This window comes from Pieris brassicae, chromosome 8, assembly GCF_905147105.1.
Source record: "Pieris brassicae chromosome 8, ilPieBrab1.1, whole genome shotgun sequence".
NCBI lineage: Eukaryota > Metazoa > Arthropoda > Insecta > Lepidoptera > Pieridae > Pieris > Pieris brassicae.
In genome coordinates, this window is record NC_059672.1 from 8,098,086 (window position 1) to 8,118,094 (window position 20,009).

A 20,009-nucleotide genomic window follows, 5' to 3' on the forward strand; every position below is an offset into this window, starting at 1 on the left:
TTGGAATATACAAATATAATTAGGATTTGTCGTTGACATCAGAGTTTGTGCCTCTCGCTCAGCGTATACGCATCGCAGTACGAAAATTTGTAAATTGTAAATCTTATTCATTTAAACATGCTAGATACGTATACTTTCTATTTATAATATTCTTCTTGAAAGTAAAAAAAAAATTATTAATAAGAAAATTAACACAAATTTTAAAAAAAATGGTCCCTATGGCAAGTACCTTTAACGCTGGCAGTATTTTCTTGCGTTGAAAATAATTGTAAACATGTTATGTACACAAAACTTTATATTTTTAATTTTCATGTTTTTTTATTAATTTTTATTATACAAGTACAAACACTAATTAAACCTTGGTGCCTTGGATGACACCACAATATAGATTTAAATTCCTAATAAACTATTTAATAAGGTATGATATATCATATCATATCATGTACGATATAAATAATAAGAATTGAGCAATTAATATGACTAATAATGTAAAATGTAAAACTCCTTTAAATACTAATTTAGCGCGCCATTGTGTGTAGCAGAATATGCGAACTTACTATTGTACCACCTTACACATTTTTGTACCATATTCTTGCATTAAATTATTATTATTATTATAAATTTTAAATATAAATTTAGTACAAAACAAACGAAAAGAAAACATTACAACAAACAGAAAGATTTTTTTACACCTCAGTTTTAAATTGAATTATAGTAATTGTTTCTTAGTTTTAGGTTTTTATTTTATTTTTGTGTTAATTTTATCCATCTGCAATCATCCTCTTGGCTTTTATCTGATTTTATGACATGATTTTAAGGAATTTAGGGAATGCAGATCCAATTATTTTCTCTGTAATACGCGAACTATCAAAGTATTATGAATATATCATATTAATAAATGTATTTCTCTTCCATTTAACATATATTTGTGTTAAATTTCTTCAGCCCTTGGGATCATTTCCATTTGAGCGATGTTTATTTATGACCTATTCAACTTTGTAACTTGCATCCGCCATTTACATTTCACTATAACTTAGTGTACCAAGTTGTGTTTCTAACGTCCGTTCTAACTATATTTAAAATAACAGCAGATGACAAAGTATTTCTTGAATCAGTCGGTAAAGATTTACTTAAAATATTCAAAATACACGTGAATATTAGAGTCAAAGATTTTAATTATAAAAATATGAAATATAATGTTATACACGAATCTGGCTCTAGCGGCGCTGTTCTTGAGAGTATAAGGTAAGAAACAAAAAACTTGTGTTCAGCTACATTAGCTTACATTTATGTTTTCACTTAGCCGTAAATTGAATTACTAATTAAAAAGTTCTAATGATATTTCCTGCGCAGATTTTGATTTTACTTAATTTACAGAACGGGTTGTATAAAAACGACCAGTGATAACTCAGTCTTGAGCGTCTTCAGGTCTCTATGTGCGTAAAATATACGAAACAGATCAAGAAATATAAGGTCATGAGTTGTAACAGTTGTGTAAAAACAAAACTGTGAATGAAAAGTAAAAAGAAATGGCACAATGTGGACGTAATAAATAAGTATTGTACCAATACACAGAACACAGATATCATCTATATTTGTAATATAAAACAGTTTGTGTGTACGGTTTATTTCGGGTTCAAATAGTTCGAATTAAAACAAATTGTCTGATAGTCCGTTTATCGAGGTCTTAACACCACACAACGGAATTAATGGCATTTGAAGCTAGTTCTTTGTTAAAATATACAAACAGTCAGCAGATTAAATATACCCCTTTTTACGGACTTTTAACTCCGAAGGATGATACAGCAATGTCTGCGTCCATAGGGGGGGCATCCGAAGCAAGATCGATGCGGAAGACCGAGGCTGCGACGATGAGCACGTCCAGTGCACAAACCTCGACCATGGACATGTCGGCCCTGAAATCAGCGATTCAGGAATCGACTCCCAGGATGGTCCTAAGCTCCTCAAAAAGGCGACGGCTCAGGAAGGCCAAAAGAGCGACGGAACAGCAACAGCTGATTACCGGCTCTCAGAGGATACCTGAGAACCCTGGAACTGCCCCCGCGGTTACCACAACTGCAGGACGCGGGAAAAGGGCACCGAAGCCGACTGGGTCCTCTGCCGCGCTCAAGCCTATTGGCTCTAGGTGCGGTAAAGGACCTAGAGGGGGGTACCAAACCAAAAACCCAAACCAAACCAAACAACAAACAAAGGGCCAGAAACGCGATCGGCCAGAGGAAACCGTGACACCGACTGGGGAGAGTAAAAGGGTTAAACCTAACAAACTCCGGCTGGAGTCAGGGACCTCGGCCAGTTACGCGGAAGCGGCAGCATCCTACAAAGCCAACGAGCCTTGTGTTGCCGTGATGACTGAGCCCTTTATAGACATGACACAAGAACAGGCAGATAACATCCGCCTACAAATCGAGGGTAAAATCCAAGATGAGCTCATGGCGGATCTTGAAGCTACCCTAGCAACTGAACCCAACGACATCAGATTCCGGGGAAGAGCCCACTTCTCAGATGGTGTCCTCAAAACTTGGTGCGAGGATACCTACACGCTGGGATGGCTTACCGGAGCATGCGATGTCATCAACAATCCGATACCGGACACCAAACTGGTGGTACGGCCTCAGTCAGACATTCCGAAGAAGGTGCCGTGCTTACTGCATGTTCCAGAGTTCACTGGTAGCACGGAAACTTTACGGAAACTGATCACCAGGCAAAACCGCCACCTAAACATCAGATCTTGGACCCTGACTCACGAACGTAGAACACAGGACCCGACAGGCGTATCTTTGTTCCTTCGTGTTCCGGAATATGAGATCTCAAAGATCAAGGCACACGAACGTCGCATCTACTATCTGATGGGGAACATCTATATCCGAATTCTGGAAAAGGATGAACCCTCAGTGGTAGCTGCCGCCACAGTAACTACTGCCAGTACATCGGGGACGGGATCCTCGGGGCCAAAGCCGCCCTCGTCAACGACGGAGATAGCCGCGGTTGCCGAGGTAAACGTCCCCATGGAGACAGTTCAACAACCACCCTCACCGGTGCAACTAACCTCGGATGACGAGTTCTTTCAGGAGACAGGGGGGAGTGAATTCAGCGACAGCTGTTTGCGCTCCTCCCCCTAACCGGACTGACCTTATCCAGACCAACCTCCAGCACAGCCAAACAGCGTCGGCTTCACTACGCAGACTGCTGGAGACCAACCCGAAGACCATTGCCGCGATCCAGGAGCCGTGGATCAGGAATGGCAAGGTATGCGGCCTGGGTAACACCGGTGGTAAACTTTTGCTGGATACCTCAGTAAGTAACCCAAGAACCTGCATTATCATACCTAAACATGTACCAGCATACCTAATTAACGAACTGTGTTCAAGGGACCTTACAACCATTAGGTTACCTAGGGACGCACATCCAGACATCGTCCTGGCGTCCGCCTACCTACCGGGTGACGAGGACGTGCCCACTCCAGAACTCGGCCTTCTGGCTGACTACTGTGAGAGGGAGAAACTGGAGCTTATAATCGCAGCAGACTCCAACGCGCACCACACGCTATGGGGTAATGCAAATACCAACGCTCGAGGTGAGAATATGCTTAACTTCATTCTTAGCAATAATCTTATCTTAGCAAACAGCGGCTCTGAACCAACCTTTATCAACGCACGCTCGCAAACCATAATCGATCTAACAATGGCGACCTCTGGTCTGTCAGATCACATACAGGATTGGCATGTCTCCAGAGAGCTATCATGCTCAGATCACAGGTGGATCCGCTTTACAATCAAAGGGGAGCTACCTAAACCACAACCACGACGCATACCTCGGAGAACTGATTCAGTAAAATTTTACAATATAATCGGCTCAGAGGTAAGCAAACTAACAATACCAACCACCATTGATGTACAAGACATAGACAAACATGTAAATAACCTAACGTCCCTACTCCAGACCAGCTTTGAACGGTCGTGTCCCCTTACCATGCCTAGGTGGGGGAGTAGACATAACTGGTGGTGCCCCGAACTGGAGAGACACCGAAAGAAGGTCAGGAAGCTGTTCAATAGAGCAGGAAATACCCGTTTACCTGCCGACTGGGACAAGTACACAATCGCGAGAAGACGATTCAAAAAACTTTTACGCTCTAGGAAGCAAGAGTGCTGGAGACACTTCTGCACCAGCATTGAAAGCAACAACCAGGCAACCAGAGTGAAATCATGCCTCTCTAGTGAGCCTTATCACTCAATTGGCTGTCTTAAAAAACCTGATAAATCATTTACAAAAACCGATGCAGAAACATGTGAACTACTGATGGAAACACACTTTCCAGGCTGCATAATTGCCAACGACCAAGCATGGCAACCCTACTCAGAAAGTGCCACCACCGACTCAGACTGGAATGTAGCTCACAAAATAATCACAAATGAAAAAGTAACATGGGCAATCAACTCCTTCCTACCATTCAAAGCGGCTGGCCTGGATGGCATCTTCCCAGGCCTACTAAGATGGAGTGGAAACCTTTTGGTGGACTATCTTGTCTCAATCTTCCGAGCATGTATAGCCCACCGCTACATACCCTTGAAATGGAGGGAAGTGAAAATAATATTCATCCCAAAACCAGGCAGAGAGGACTATACCCAGGCAAAATCCTTCAGACCCATAAGCCTCACATCTTTCCTGTTAAAAACAATGGAGAGGCTTGGAGATCTGGAAATACGTAGCCAGGTATCGCTATCCAAATTCCTGCACCCAAATCAGCATGCCTACAGCCCAGGCAAGTCAACGGATTCATCACTCCACAACGTTGTGTCTCGCATTGGCGACTCCCTGAAGTTAAAACAGTCAACCCTTGGTGCATTTATTGACATCGAAGGCGCTTTTGACAAAACAAACTTCACGAGCATTACCAGAGCACTCGTTACATGTGGAGTATCATCAACCCTGATAGGGTGGATAAACAACATGCTAAAACAACGAGCTATACAGTTCACTGTTAATTCCACGACACGGGGCATTGTCAGCAGAGGCTGCCCGCAAGGTGGTGTCTTATCGCCGCTACTGTGGAACCTCGTAGTTAACGAGCTCATCACAGAACTCAACGCTGGCAACCTCTACACAGTGGGTTATGCGGACGACATAGCTATCTTGATATCGGGAAGCTTTGAAAGTACCCTATGCGATCTCATGGGAAGGGCTTTCAAAGTAATTGAGAGATGGTGCAACAAGCACGAGCTATCTGTCAACCCATCAAAAACAGAGCTAATACTCTTTACAAACCGGAGGGTTCTGGGACCACACAGGCTTCCAAAACTCTTCAACACACAACTCAAACTCAAAAATGAAATAAAGTACTTGGGTGTGATTCTGGACAGTAAACTGCTCTGGAACAAACACCTAGAACACAAACTGAGCAAAGCAACGATCGCCTTCTATCAATGCAAAAAGATGCTAGGCGTGAAATGGGGCTTATCGCCTAAAATAACATTATGGCTATACACTGCCATAATCAGGCCAATGCTGGCCTATGGAGCCCTGGTTTGGTGGCCAAGATCTGAACTTCAAATGGCGATCACGAAACTGGGACGCTTCCAAAGGCTTGCCTTGTCCGCTGCTAGCGGTTGTATGAGAACAACTCCGACCGCAGCAATGGAGATAGCCCTGCAAATCTTACCTCTAGACCTACACATACAGCAGGAGGCGGCACTTGCGGCCATCAGGCTTATGGTATTGGACCTATGGGGAAAAAACCACTACAGTTCACACACAGTGATTCTCAACAGGGCAATAGAGTACCAACCTCTTATAGCTGCGCCATGTGACAGAATCACTAATCAATTAATATTCAACAAGAAATATCTTATACAACTGAGAGAAGAGGAGCAAGATCAGTCGCCCCTGAATGAGCTACGTATATACACTGATGGCTCAAAAACAGGGTGTGGCTCAGGCGCTGGTATTTTCTCTTTTGATCTCAACATCAACATACACCTACCTCTGGGCACACAAAGCACAATCTTCCAATGTGAATGTGTCGCTCTAACCGAAGCAGCCAGAGCCGTACAGCGGATGGGAGTCAACGACTTTTACATTAAGCTCATATCGGACAGTGCATCCGTGCTGATGGCGCTCGGTAACGAAAACACAAACAGCAAACTAATACTGGAGTGTCACGAAGCACTGGAGGCAATAGCTCTAACAAATAGAGTTACCTTACAGTGGATTAAGGGACACAGTGGCTCTCTCGGCAACGATGCAGCCGACGAGCTTGCGAGAAGAGGCTCTGGTATGATACCTGCTGGCCCGCATCCGCTCCTCCCCTTGCCCTTCTCGCTAGTTCGAACCTGGATTCGCCAGAGATCCACTGTACTCCAGAATCAACGATGGTCGCGAAGTGTAGATTGCAAACAGTCCAAAATGGCTCTGCCGGCTGTGAACCCGCAACTTACTAAGCGACTTCTAAACCTGAACAGAACCAATCTCAAAACAATCATAGGGACAATCACGGGCCATTGTCTCCTTAACAAACATCTTTTCGTCCTAGGCGCAACAGACAGCCCCTTGTGCAGAGGCTGTTTCAGCGCAGAGGAATCAGTCACCCACGTAGTCCTGGAATGCGAGGCTGTGGCTAATCAACGTACAAAAATCCTCGGAACAGTGAGGTCGCTCCGCGAAGCCTGTGAAGTGCCCGGGAGACTTCTGTGCTTCTGGAAGGAGTTGGGCTGGCTAAATTAGCCAGGGCTTCTACGCACAACGGACCGACTACGTGTCTAAGTGCGGAAATTGAGTCCACCTACCTAAACCTAAACCTAAAACCCCTTTTTACGGACGTGCCGTGGGGACTCCGGAGCTGCACTCACCTTTGCAGTGGTTACACTGAAAATCCCTCAGCACTTCACGTCCCTAAATTACCAATTCAGGATATCTAGGTAAGTCTAGATGTCGGCTGATGACGTGTAATTAATAGTAATATGTTAATTAACGTAATGGAATATGACAGTTTTGATATACGAGGTGTTGAGTGTTTACATTGTACTAATTGTTCCAGACTAATTAAGCGTAGTTGAAGCATAGTCATAAGTCATTAGTTAAGCAAATATTGCTTTGTGATGCGATTATTTCTATATGTAGTTGCTTCATATGATTTTGTTGTCATCTATCGGGTGGCGCAATAGAACGTGCATTTATTAAGTAAAGTCTAAAAAATAAATACAAAAGGTACTGTTGAAATAAAATATAGGATGATTAGGTAATTTAATGTAGTTTATTTTTTGAAAATAACATCATCTAAATGACAAGGACGAAACAACAGGAAATTTGACTCCAGAACTTGCGAGATTGAGAATAGAGAGTACGAAGACTTGGTTCCAACAAGACGGAGCATTTCTTCAGCAAATGCCAACCTTACTCCGAAGTCGGCCTCTTTTAATTCCTGTATTAACTGAAGCTTATAAGGATGCAGTCTAAGATCCAACTTCAAAATTCGCTGTAAACTTCGTCACGACAAGTTTTACAGCTGTCACTCCAGATTTATTAACAAGAGTTTTACAAATCTGAGTTCGCGTTTGGAGGAGTGCCGTCTTGGAGAGGGCCGTCATTTAGATGATGTTATTTAAAAAAAATTAACTACATTTAATTACCTAATCATCCTATTCTATCCTATTTTATTCCAACTATACCTTTTGTATTTATTTTTTTAGACTATACTTAATAAATGCACGTTCTATTGCGCTACCTTGTACTACGCAATACGATTTGAAAACTGGAAATAAAATTAGAAATACACAGATCACGATATAGATGTTTTTCAAAATTTATTTAAAAATTTAATCTTTAGAATTAAAATCTTCCACACGTAACTGTACATTATTTTTTGAATAATATTAGTAATTATTTATTAAAAACATAATAATAATTTATAAAAACCGATAAAACTTAAATAAGTTTTAAAAGAGTGGTCCCTGTGGCAGTGTACGTTTAAAGCTGACAACATTTCTTCGCTGTATTTTGATACTGATTCGTTGAACGAGAAAAGCAGCTTTCTGGGGTCCGACCGAGTGCCAACTTAGAATAATGTTAATTTTTTGACGTTTGACAGAGAAGTATAGTTTTTTCATCTAGGTAGGTATGTATGTACCTACAGGTTCTAGGTCTGTCTTCACATATAATCATCAAATCAATGAATACAAAATATTGTAAAAACTATTTCAAAAGAGTTTCTTGCCCATTCTTCTGCATATGAAACTACCTTTTGGAAGGGGTAACTAGAGTCATTTTTTTAATATTTATAACTTGTAATTTTGTAGGCAAAAATTTTCAAAAGTTTTTTTAGTAGGCCTAATTGAAATAAATGATTTGACTTTAACTTTGATGACTTGCAAATGTATGTTGTTTATTAATATGAAGTATATTAACATTTTTAATAAATAAATATATACATAAAAGCGCTAACCGCAACTTCCTCACAGTGGAGTAGCACGCGATATCGCAGGAAACAACTTGAAGGGAACTCCTCGTTTGAAGAAGTCCGATGGGTCCATCAAGTTTGAATCGCAGTCCGCCAATACACATATAAATACAAAATTATGTATTAATATGAATAGACAAAAGAAAATAATAATAATAGCAAACAATTAACACAAGTTGATAACCCTCTTTCGGAATTTCGGAAGTCGGTATAAATGCTCATCTATTTGTAATAAGTTACAACCAAAATTAGCTAACGTAACAGGTTGAGTAAAAATGTCACTAACTCAGATTAAAATATATCTGGAAAAAAATATGAGGTCTATAATCACCATTTTTTAAAACAAAATAAAGTAGTTCCAGCTTGCTAAAACGATTTCGCGTGCTACTCGATTGTGTGGAAGTTGCATGGATCTGGTTAGCGCTTTTGTGTATATATTTATTTATTAAAAATGTTAATATACTTTATTTTAATAAACAACATACATTTTCAAGTCATCTAAGTTAAAGTATCTACACTAAGTAAAATATAACACATAAAAAATAATTTTCAACTAAAATTTAACATCCATTATCTCGTTCTTAAAATCAGTGTAACGGTAACGAGTCGTTAAAATTCATTGATCGTTATAAAGCCTAAGGGCGTGTCGGGCATTATATATTTACTGTTATTGCTAACCGCTCTTAGTTTTAACGACCCGGATATTTCAGGTAGAATAGACATTTCGAAATATTTATAAGATGCATTTCACGATATCTATGGAAATACTCACATATATATAAGCACAAGAACTAAATCAGTATAATTGAATTACTTGACTATAAAAGTTTATTCCGATCACAAAAAAATTAACGACAAATTTTTATTTTACTTTATTTTTGTTCTTATTCATCACACATGTTAGGATAATCAGATACTTATGGAAATATGTTTTAGAATGGATATACACGTGTGAAAATGACATAAGAACTTACGCAGCGCTGACCAGAGAATCGAGTACCCCATAATATCACACTCACGAGGGGACTCTTTGTATTGAAGAAGTTGCATTAGCCTGCCAAGTGCGAAGCGCGGTCCGAGATAATAAATAGTTATGTAGAAATAAATAAAGACAAAAGAAAATAATAGCTAATTATTGACAAAAATTGATAACCCACCTGGAAATTTCTGAATTATAATAATTTAATGAAATTAGCAAAATACAGTAGTTACGTGTCGTATTACGATATTGGCCTCCGAAAATCAGTAAAATCCTCAGCCTGCCCTATACTGAAACGGAAAGTATTCTTCTTGCGTTACAATAGTTTAGTTAAAACTTTTTTAGAAACAAACTCCCGACGCACCACATCAAACACAACACAAACCTATATATAGGCAACCCAAAAATGCACGTTTTTCGCCCAACGCTTTTTTCTTCTTCGGAGGACCTTTCATCTTTAACCACTTAAAAACAAAATTATCACTAACATTTACATTACATACACTTACTAAAAATCTCAAAGAATATCTTGTCATATGCTGATACAGAAAATATTCTTATTGTGAAAAAATAGTTTGAATATAAATTTGTGTTATGCAGAAATCATAAACGTAAATACAGTTTACATCTTAAAAGGAAGAGATTGGCTGCCGACAACACAGGGAATGGAATCCTAGTGTGGGGAACAGTGCACATTACTTTACCTAAATATCCTGTTTATTGTTTACAATAAAGTTTTTCTTTCTTTCAATTATAATTTTGTCTGTGTTATCAAGAAATTACGTCAAGTACCTAAAATTATTAATATGTCAAATGGAAGAGTCCACGACATATGGAATCCTAGTGTAGGGGCAAATGCACTTTTAAATATACATTCCGTTTTTATTATTTCAATAAAATATATTTTTACAAAAAAAGTACCAAACTACGTACGTAAATCTATTAAAAAAGCCGACGTGGTCTGAGCGTTACATCTTTTAGTTATCCACAGTACGGAGCCGAGTTGGAGTTCTTGCCGTGCGCAATTTTAACATCAGAAGTATAAGGCAATAACCAAAAACTACTCAATATACTACTCTTGAAAATAAATATTATTTTATTAATTATATATTTGAGTGAAACATTATTATCAATATGATAATGTAATAATATACTTAAATAATGTGATGATATAGTGATAATAAAATTCTAGCTTTTAAGACAAAATTTTAGCTTGTACCATCATCATATTTTATACTAATTATCTTAGTTGCAGCTGAAGGTTTCAAAAATAACTATTTTAAATTAAATAAAACTTATTATTTAATTACAAAGTGTTGACTTACTGGTGTACATTTTATCTGAAAATTCTAAGTTACTTATGCTTTAGTGTCCCTCGGTCCTGATTTAAAGTTAATGTCAAAAATCATTTATTCATATAAGTTACACAATGTATACTTAAGAACGTCAAAAAAAGAAATATACATTAAATGCTTCTAATTTTACATTTACTGCCAGTTCTCAGTGGACGGATGAGAAGAATTGGCAATAAACTTACTCCAAGTATGCACAATTTAATACCGTGGAACTGCTGTACTTAGGGCTAAACATAAAGTAGCATATTCTTGAAAATAAATAAAATATTATTCTTATTACTACTAGTTACCTAAAGGCAGCTGAATTGTTATTAAGAAAACATTTCTCCATTTTAACTCTATAAGTGACGTTATAAGCTCTTAATGGGATGTGAGTTAAACAGGTCCTCAACAAATAAAGCCCCAACTATATATTACAATCCCAGACAAATAGAATTTAATTTAATTGTGTGTGTTCTATTACAACGTGATTTTAATATCAATTTTACGCTTCATTTCTATTTTTAATTAAGATCTCCGTGGCATCGTTGCCCATCACTGGGAGGTTCTTGATTCGATTCTCAACAATATTTTTCGACGTGCTTTTCGATAAAAAGATAAGTCTATGGTGCTAGAACTTTTTTCAGGGTTGTTTAATGCGCACGTAGAAACCTACGACTTCAGGAATGAGAATCGCATGCTGAAGCCATCTCATCCACTAGACCATCTCTGCTTTGGGTTGTCGATTCTTTTAAACAATGTAATCGGCAGATACGGGCGCTCTTCCCCAAAAAAAGCCTTTAAAAAGTCTATATATATATTACCTATATGTAAATAAAAACTATAGTACTTTATCTTTAAACTAAACTTAAAGTGAAATATCGCAGAGACCGCAACAAGCGGGAATCGTTGCATTGTCTTCTATAAAATTATTCCGGGCAAGTTAACCGAAGCTTTTAGGCAAATCGGCTTCTGGACATAGGATAGGGCAATCGTGTGTGAAATTGGACAATTCTCTGAGCATCCAGGGCAAACTGGACGACCAAATTGGCCATAGAGCAATTTTGTATTCAAAACCTATTCAGTGAACGCTACAAGATTTGTGGTTAAATTTTTAGGATTTATTGATAAATTATGCTGAAAATGTATTATTTAACTTGTAAAAGAAATATGTTTTAGTTTAGTATACACCGCTGCTTTTGTTAAATGTAACTTAACTTTTTGGCTTAATCCTTCAAATGTATTTAATATCTAACCTTAAAAAGCATAATACGTAATAAGCATATTAAGTGATACCGCCTAGTGACACTCTCAATGCCAGAGGGCGTGCGAGTGCGTTGCCGGACTTTTAAGAATTGATATGCTCTTTTCTTGAAGGATAAACACACAAAAACGTTTGAAAATTACTACAGATCCAAAATACAGATCACAGCATTTCACTTTTAAAAGTTTAAATTTTCTTTTTACTAATTTTTAATTATTTTTATTATAAATGTTTAGGTTAAGAAAACTGTGAACACTGTATGTTTGTTTAGGTTTGACTGTGGGCAAGTTGGCAGTGTTGGCCTTGTGACTTCAGCGTACGACTCTCATCCCTGAGGTCGTAGGTTCAAACCCCGGCTGTGCACCAATGGACTTTCTTTCTATGTGCGCATTTAACATTCGCTCGAAAGGTGAAGGAAAACATCTTGAGGAAACCGGCTTGCCTTAGACCCAAAAAGTCGACGGCGTGTGTCAGGCACAGAAGGCTGCATCACCTAATTGCCTATTAGATTAACAAATGATCATGAAACAGACACAGAAATCTGAGGCCCAGACTCAAAAAGTTTGTAAGACCATTGATTTATTTATTTTATTTTATGAACTATTTTTTTTATGAAATCTATTTATATAACTGATACTTTAAGGTACATATATCTATAAAATCGAATACAAATGTAGAGCTTTAATGCTCTCGTTGCTTCCCTTTGATCTGATATTTCGTGTCGCACGTTTCCAACATCAAATTTAGCTGTAAATCGAAATCAACGGACGTACTTACGCAATCAACGTCCATCATAGTCTCTGTCAGCGTTCAATATAACTTAATTTCTAATTTGTATCGTCCATCTGTATCAACGCTCAATAGACACGTACTTTATATATTTATACGTATTTGACTAATCACATTAAAACTATATGAAATTAATTAGCCTGGCCTCAAATAAAATAGATAGCGGGGAAAGATACATAAATAAATTACATACCATTGTAGTACTTGAATGAAGCCTTTTTAATACACAATATATTGTTTTATTTTTATTTTCTATGACAAAAATCTTACTACTATGTATGTATATGTTATATATATATATATATAAATATAGTCTGTAGTAGTACAGTAATAGTCGACCATAATATTATACGACATAATTTTATTAAATATTGATATATATGCATATCAAAACCAAAATTAACTTACATATTTGAGTAAAAATGATACTAACGCCTGGATAAATGCCAGTATCTGTCCTTCACTGCACGAACGAACCTATTGTGCTTGGAAAAATCCAGAACAGAGAGGGATTGACGTCAATATACCATATAAGAAAACCACTGGCGCTACGACCTTTTTTTGTTTACAAGAGAGATATCCCTGACCTATGTCTATTTTAATATTTGACGGTGCTGCGAGATATACGTAAAAATGGGCTCGCCACTCATCCGACAATATTCTTTAAATATTTACGGTACGGCCTCCCGCGACTCCCACTTCACCGTATTTCCTATTAATACGTTTCACGACTTTAATAATTTTTTCGCAGAAAATTCCAGCTGTAAAATGTTTACTAACAGTAACAACTCTTGGTCTTGGCCTCAGATGTCTTCTGTTTTGTGATCTGATGGATCAACCTTCTGTGCTTGACGCACGCTGTTGACTTGGTCTAAAAAGCTGGTTTCCTTACTATATTTTCCTTGTACCGTAGACCGGGCCGGCCGGGGTTTGAACCTACATTCCCAGGCAGGCGAGTCGCACGCTCCATCCACTAGGCTCACACTGCTATCATATGATAAATTTATTATTCTCAGAAATAATTAATCTTAATATATATAAGTCTCCTGTCACGATGTTTGTCCGCGGTGGACTCCTAAACTACTTAACCGATTTTAAATTAAATTGTCACACCGTGAGCACCGTGAGCAGTCTGGTCCAACTTAAGAGATAGGATAGCTTAGATCTTTAATTATAGTCGCAATTTTATTTTATTGCAAATTATTTGTCTATAGTTAATTGACAGTCACAATTATCTGTTAACTCCAAAAGATTCTAACAGATGTCGATACTTTTCGACTGGATTGAGTAAGTAATTAATAGATGGCACTGCTATGGTAAACCGACAAACGTGTCACATAAGCGACAATTCAATATGATCATGATTACCACGTGTTATTGAGGCTAAAGTATAAATTAAATTTATTTTGTAGTAAACGAAATACCGTGAAATTCAATTATTTCTACTTTTTTAATTGTTGGTATTACCATAGTCAACCACGTGTTACTCAGACCGAAGTGTAAATCAAATTTAAATTATAGTGACGATAATACATTAAGGAGAAACGAAGTTCACGGGGGCAGCTAGTTAGAAATATATATATGTAGTGTACAGTCCCAATTCTTCCTTTTAGTTTGATTCGACTCTACGTTATTTTGGGGGCTTATTTGTAAGATTTAGTTTAAGCTGCTTGAAGACCGAACTCATTAGGTAACTAAATACGGCTTTGCGTTTTGTCAGACGGGTGTGATTAATATCAAGGATTTTCTATATGTGAGGCTTTCAGGCTAATCTTTATTGTTGTGGAATAGTTTGGTTTTGTGTGCTTTCTACTGTCAAATAATTAAAAATATATAAAAGTTCTTTAACTTATGTTTTAATAGTAAATTAATTACTATTCCAGGTAATCACTTCCAGATAATGTTTAATATTCTGATGTGGTTATTAAAATATAAGAAATTTATTCACACACACACACACACGTCTATATTTGAAACTTGAAAAAATCTAAACCAAATCAAACACAAAATTTCATCATCACATTATACTTATACAGCAGCAGCAATAATTAAATAAAAAGGAGGACCACTGTCAGCTTTACCGTTTTCTAGCGATTTCTTCTTGGCAACCACATATATAAATGTTATAGTATTTTTTACGGATGTACGTTTCCCTAAGTCATACCGAACACTCTTGCTGGTATTTACTCCATTATTATTTATTGACTATATTATGCTCTTCCTGTGCCTGATGCTCCTTGTAAGATATAGCGCTTTTACTATAAGCGTATATCTTATAATGAACGATGAAACTAATGGATATTTAAATTGAAGATAGGCAAAAATCCATTGATTTTCACTAAGGTTTGAATCTACGACCGTGAATTATTTCTCCATTTAATTATTATACCGTATATTGCACTAACCTTTTCGATCCAAAATGTTTTGTGGTCACGACGTAACCACGCTAGTGTACCAGTATGATAGAACACAAAGTAATTAAAATTAACAATACAACGATCAATTAATAAATTAATTATTACCGACATTATTTGCATCGACAATGCATTCATGAAGCAATTTCGTTAATCACATTAGATTTGATGATGTTTAGAAATTCACGATGACATTAAATGTTTTAATTAATTTAAAACTGTTAATTTGGTTTGTTTGTATATATATCATGGTAATGAATATGACTTTTATCTTTTTTATGTACGAAAAAGAAAATAATGTTATTCATTCGATTAATCTGAAAACAATTCACCTTTATGTATCCCTTAGCAACCAGTTTTGTGGTCAGCTTTTCTGACATAGGCATACTTTTGACCATTATAATTATAATAAGGAATTGTGTAATTGCAAAGAAGGACAATCCGATTGATTAATTCGAAAAAACAACAACGCACAATCAGCAAATTAAAAAAAAACATGCAAATGTCATATTAATCATCATAAAGTCTTTTCGGAAGACTATCTAGACTGTTCCTTTGGCCATTTGGTTATCTTATCTTGGTTACCATTCTAATGCACTTAGGTCAATTTTTAGCTTTTGATATGTGCCTTTCTGTTGTAGCGGTTTTGGAAATGAAAGTCTTTTTATTATTATTCTATTACGTATAATTTCGTTACAGGTATCGATTAAAGGATTTGCACTGTCAAATGAAAGCTTATCTAGCGAGCCGCAAAGCTTCATTAGAGTTTAATTGCATTGCATGTGCTACGTGAGTCTACATTATTGCTACGACTGGCAAACATTAGGAGTCTGTAGTCATACACATGCTCCACACGTAAGTTATATCATAGTAAGTTTTTTGATATAAAGCGGAATTAGTATATATATGCATTTAGTTGCTGGATCACAACAGATTATAGTGTAATTTGTATTAGGAATGACTTAAGCCCCTGAGTCGTGTGTTTGAATTACAACTATTTCACAAATGAAATTATCTTCCTATGTGCACAGTTAACACATACGGTACGGTATAAAATATGGTGTGGAACACACCTTAGATCTTAACATCGACGATGTGCGTCAGGCACAGACGGCCGCTCACCAACTTGGCTATTAGGGAAAAAATGTGTGCGAGTACTAGTGTCCACACGAAAGACGTGAAACTTCTTTATGACCATATTTTTTTAAAAATTGTTCTCCTATATTGCATTAATTGGTTAAATAAAGTTAAATTAGATAATGTTTAATAAAAGCCTTTTATTATCATAGTCATGAATACAAATAATACAATTATTTCATTTTACCTTATAAGTACAGAATTTCATTTGAAATAGAATTATTACTATCATTGTTATCGTTATTATATTATTATTAATGGCTTCAAATCTATTCAAATCAACCGTGGTAGGGACAAGAAAAAGATGGCGCACAACGGATAAATGTGACGCGTCACCGAAAAATGTTTCACTTCAATAAAATAAATATAATACATCGTGCAAACTATGCCTAGCGATTCCTTCTATAAAAAATAGGTAGCTGCTATCTAATCTTTCTAAAGATATTTTACTAAAAGAATATTAAAAACAGTTTTGTAATTAAGGATATCCACGAACAGCTGTGCTGTCTGCACTGTCTTTGAAATTACAGTAACATCTGTTGAAGAAATGTGGAACTAGCTTCTGACGCGACATCATTAGCGTTGTAAAATTTGTCGTCACTAAACTCAACTTGCACATATCGCTAGAATATATTGTCGATATTATTCCCGAAGGAGTATGCTGTCTCTCGGCTTAAGCGTGCGACTCTCAATACAAAAGTCATGTATTTTAATCAAACTCGCTCATACGGTGAAGGAAAACATCGTGAGTAAACCGGCCTTAGACCCAAAATTCCACGTATGTCAGCCGCGGAAGACTTATCACATACTTAAGAGATACCGCCGCCCATGTACACTCTCAACGCCAGAGGGCTCGCGAGAGCGTTGCCGGCCCTTTAAGAATTGGTACGCTCCTTTCTTGAAGGCTCTTAAGTCGAATTGGTTCGGAAATACTTCAGTGGGCAGCTGGTTCCACATAGCGGTGGTGCGCGGAAAAAAATGCCTTGAAAAACGCTCAGTCGTGGAACAGCGGACGTCAAGATGATACGGGTGGAATTACGTATTCTGCCGCGACGTCCATTGATGAAACTCAGCTGCAGGTTAATACCTGCAGCTGAGTTGGATTAATATCCATAAAACCTCCTCTGAACACTCTCATATCCTACGTGTATCTTCCTGCACCATTATTTAGATGCTACAATCGTCTCCTCTTCCGTGTCACTCCCTCCGTACATCAGTTACACTTATAAATAACTTTTTGATTAAGGTAAAAAGTAGCTTCACTTTCATAGTTAATCTTAATAAATATACAGAAAAGAAGGGAAGACAAGTCCCATAAACCAAACGAGGCATGTAAAACACATTTTATAATTATCATTTTTCTTTAGTCAAGTAGATGATCAACCTTTTTACCCCACACAAACCGTTGTCTTGACAGTTTAATCACAATATTTTTTCGCAAGCGGATAAGTTATTTGGCAAAAATGTACATAGATTAGTAGTCAGTCATTGAGACAAAATTCATGCTATATTTTATCTACAGAGCCATAAGGCGGCAAAAAACTACACAAACAAAATTAGATAAATCCATTATTTGGAACAAATTTACCTCAACCCAGTATACGTGCCGTGCGGTTCAAGTCCATAGGTGCTCGCTCAACGAATAAGTATCGCAATACAGCAAGGAAATGCCAGCATTAAAAACACTGCCATATGTATAAAATTTATTTTAATTTTCTATTCATTAATTTTTATTATTATTACTATGTACATTAAGCTTATTGTAAATACTGGTTTGTTGGAAATAAATATTTACCTCGTATAATCGGGTTAATTGTAAAGCTACTCCAACCCATTTCACGGTTCACACAAAAGAGATCTTAACAATTAAAAACAAAACCAATCAACCCCTTCTATAGCTTTGAAACTATATACTGGGTCTGATATTCCCTCGGGCTTTCAATCGAGCTTTTCCGAGCATTGAACTAACATACAATCAAAGAGGTTTCAGCGCTTTGTGTCTTTGATCCTTGTAAGCGCGATATTTTATAACACATCTATTGTTTAATGTTTAAATAGGGTTAATTTGACTACGAATTAATTTAGCTTCGGTTTTGTTGTTTTATTAGAGAATACGGTCAATATTATCTTTGAAGTTCGATCCCTGACTGTACCAATGGACTTTCTTAGTTTTAGCGCATTGAACATTCGCTCTGATGGTGAAGTAAAACGTAAGCTAACCGGCTTGCCTTAGACCCAAAAAGTCGATGGCGTGTGTCAGATACAGGAGGCTGATCACCCACTTGCGTATATGATTGACAAATAATCAAGAAATAGATATAGAAATCTCAGGCCCAGACCTAAAATGGTTGTAGCTAGATTTGTAATTTGAACTTTACAAACTATTATACTCTTCCTACTTACAGTGGACCCTTTTTAAATGAGACTAATAAAAATTAGAAAAGAACAATATACGTCATTGATAAAATTTCTAAAACAATACAACCTACGTTACAATAGTATTAATATTAATTTGAAAATCATTGTACTACCATTGTGGAGCATTCAAGTATCTATTCTCTGTGGCTTTTTAAAAGCTTTGACGAAATATACAATAAATATTTTTTGCGTAAAATGAGTTATGGTAATCGGTTAAGCATAAAGGTTCGAAAACGGAAAGTATTCTCATTCTACAACAGCACTTTAAGAATAAAAAAGTCAGTGTTATGTAGAAATTATTATGTGTAATACCGTTATTATGAAAAGAGCTGCTGACACAAGTAATTCTAGTGTAGGAGTTGCGTATAATAGATAATTTTTCGAAAAATAAGGGCATAAAGAAGTTCTACTTCTTACGTGTGTACCTAGTACACGCACACATTTTTAATATTAAATACTCAATGGCAATAAATATTAATGTAATCTTTGACATTCTTACTTAGTATATACGTAACGAAACTTATTTATTACAATTTCGGTTATTAATTCGGTTGGCTATAAATACGGCAACTGGTTGGTGCGGCCATCAAATGACCCCAACTTCGGTTGCGATCCGCGAGCCCTTAAGTCTCTTGGCGCGCTTTTATCTTAGGTCCGTCTCCGTACCGTCCGGTAGCAGCTAGGCACCACCCAAGGGAGCATTTGCCCCTAACGCGCCTAAACACCCCCCTCGCAAGGGAGGGTGCAACAAAAGCAAAGACAGCCCTCGGTTCGATTGAGCAAACAGATGCAGACTTTAATGTCGAAATTAAATGGCTGAATAATGGCCAACAAAATAATTTATGACGTCATTATCTTCAACAATTTATCGGCAGGTCCTGTTTTTGGCAAAACTCAGGTCGTGCTTTCGAACCATTGTTCAGGTTATCATTTGTTGCTTTGTCAACAATTGGTCCCTGTCTGTTTCTGTCTCTCCTCTCCTCCTTCCTTCCTGTCGCCAGACCAGTCATGCTCTCTCCATCATATATTGTAATGATTATAATAATTATGAAAATAGATATCTTATTAAACGATACCTATTCTTTAATAGAAAGATTTATAGTTGTTTTTGTACTACACGGTTCGCATAGCTTCATTCACTTCGATATCCTGAATTTAGGATTAGTCAGTAAATCGTTATTAACTGTACCTACAAACGACCCAA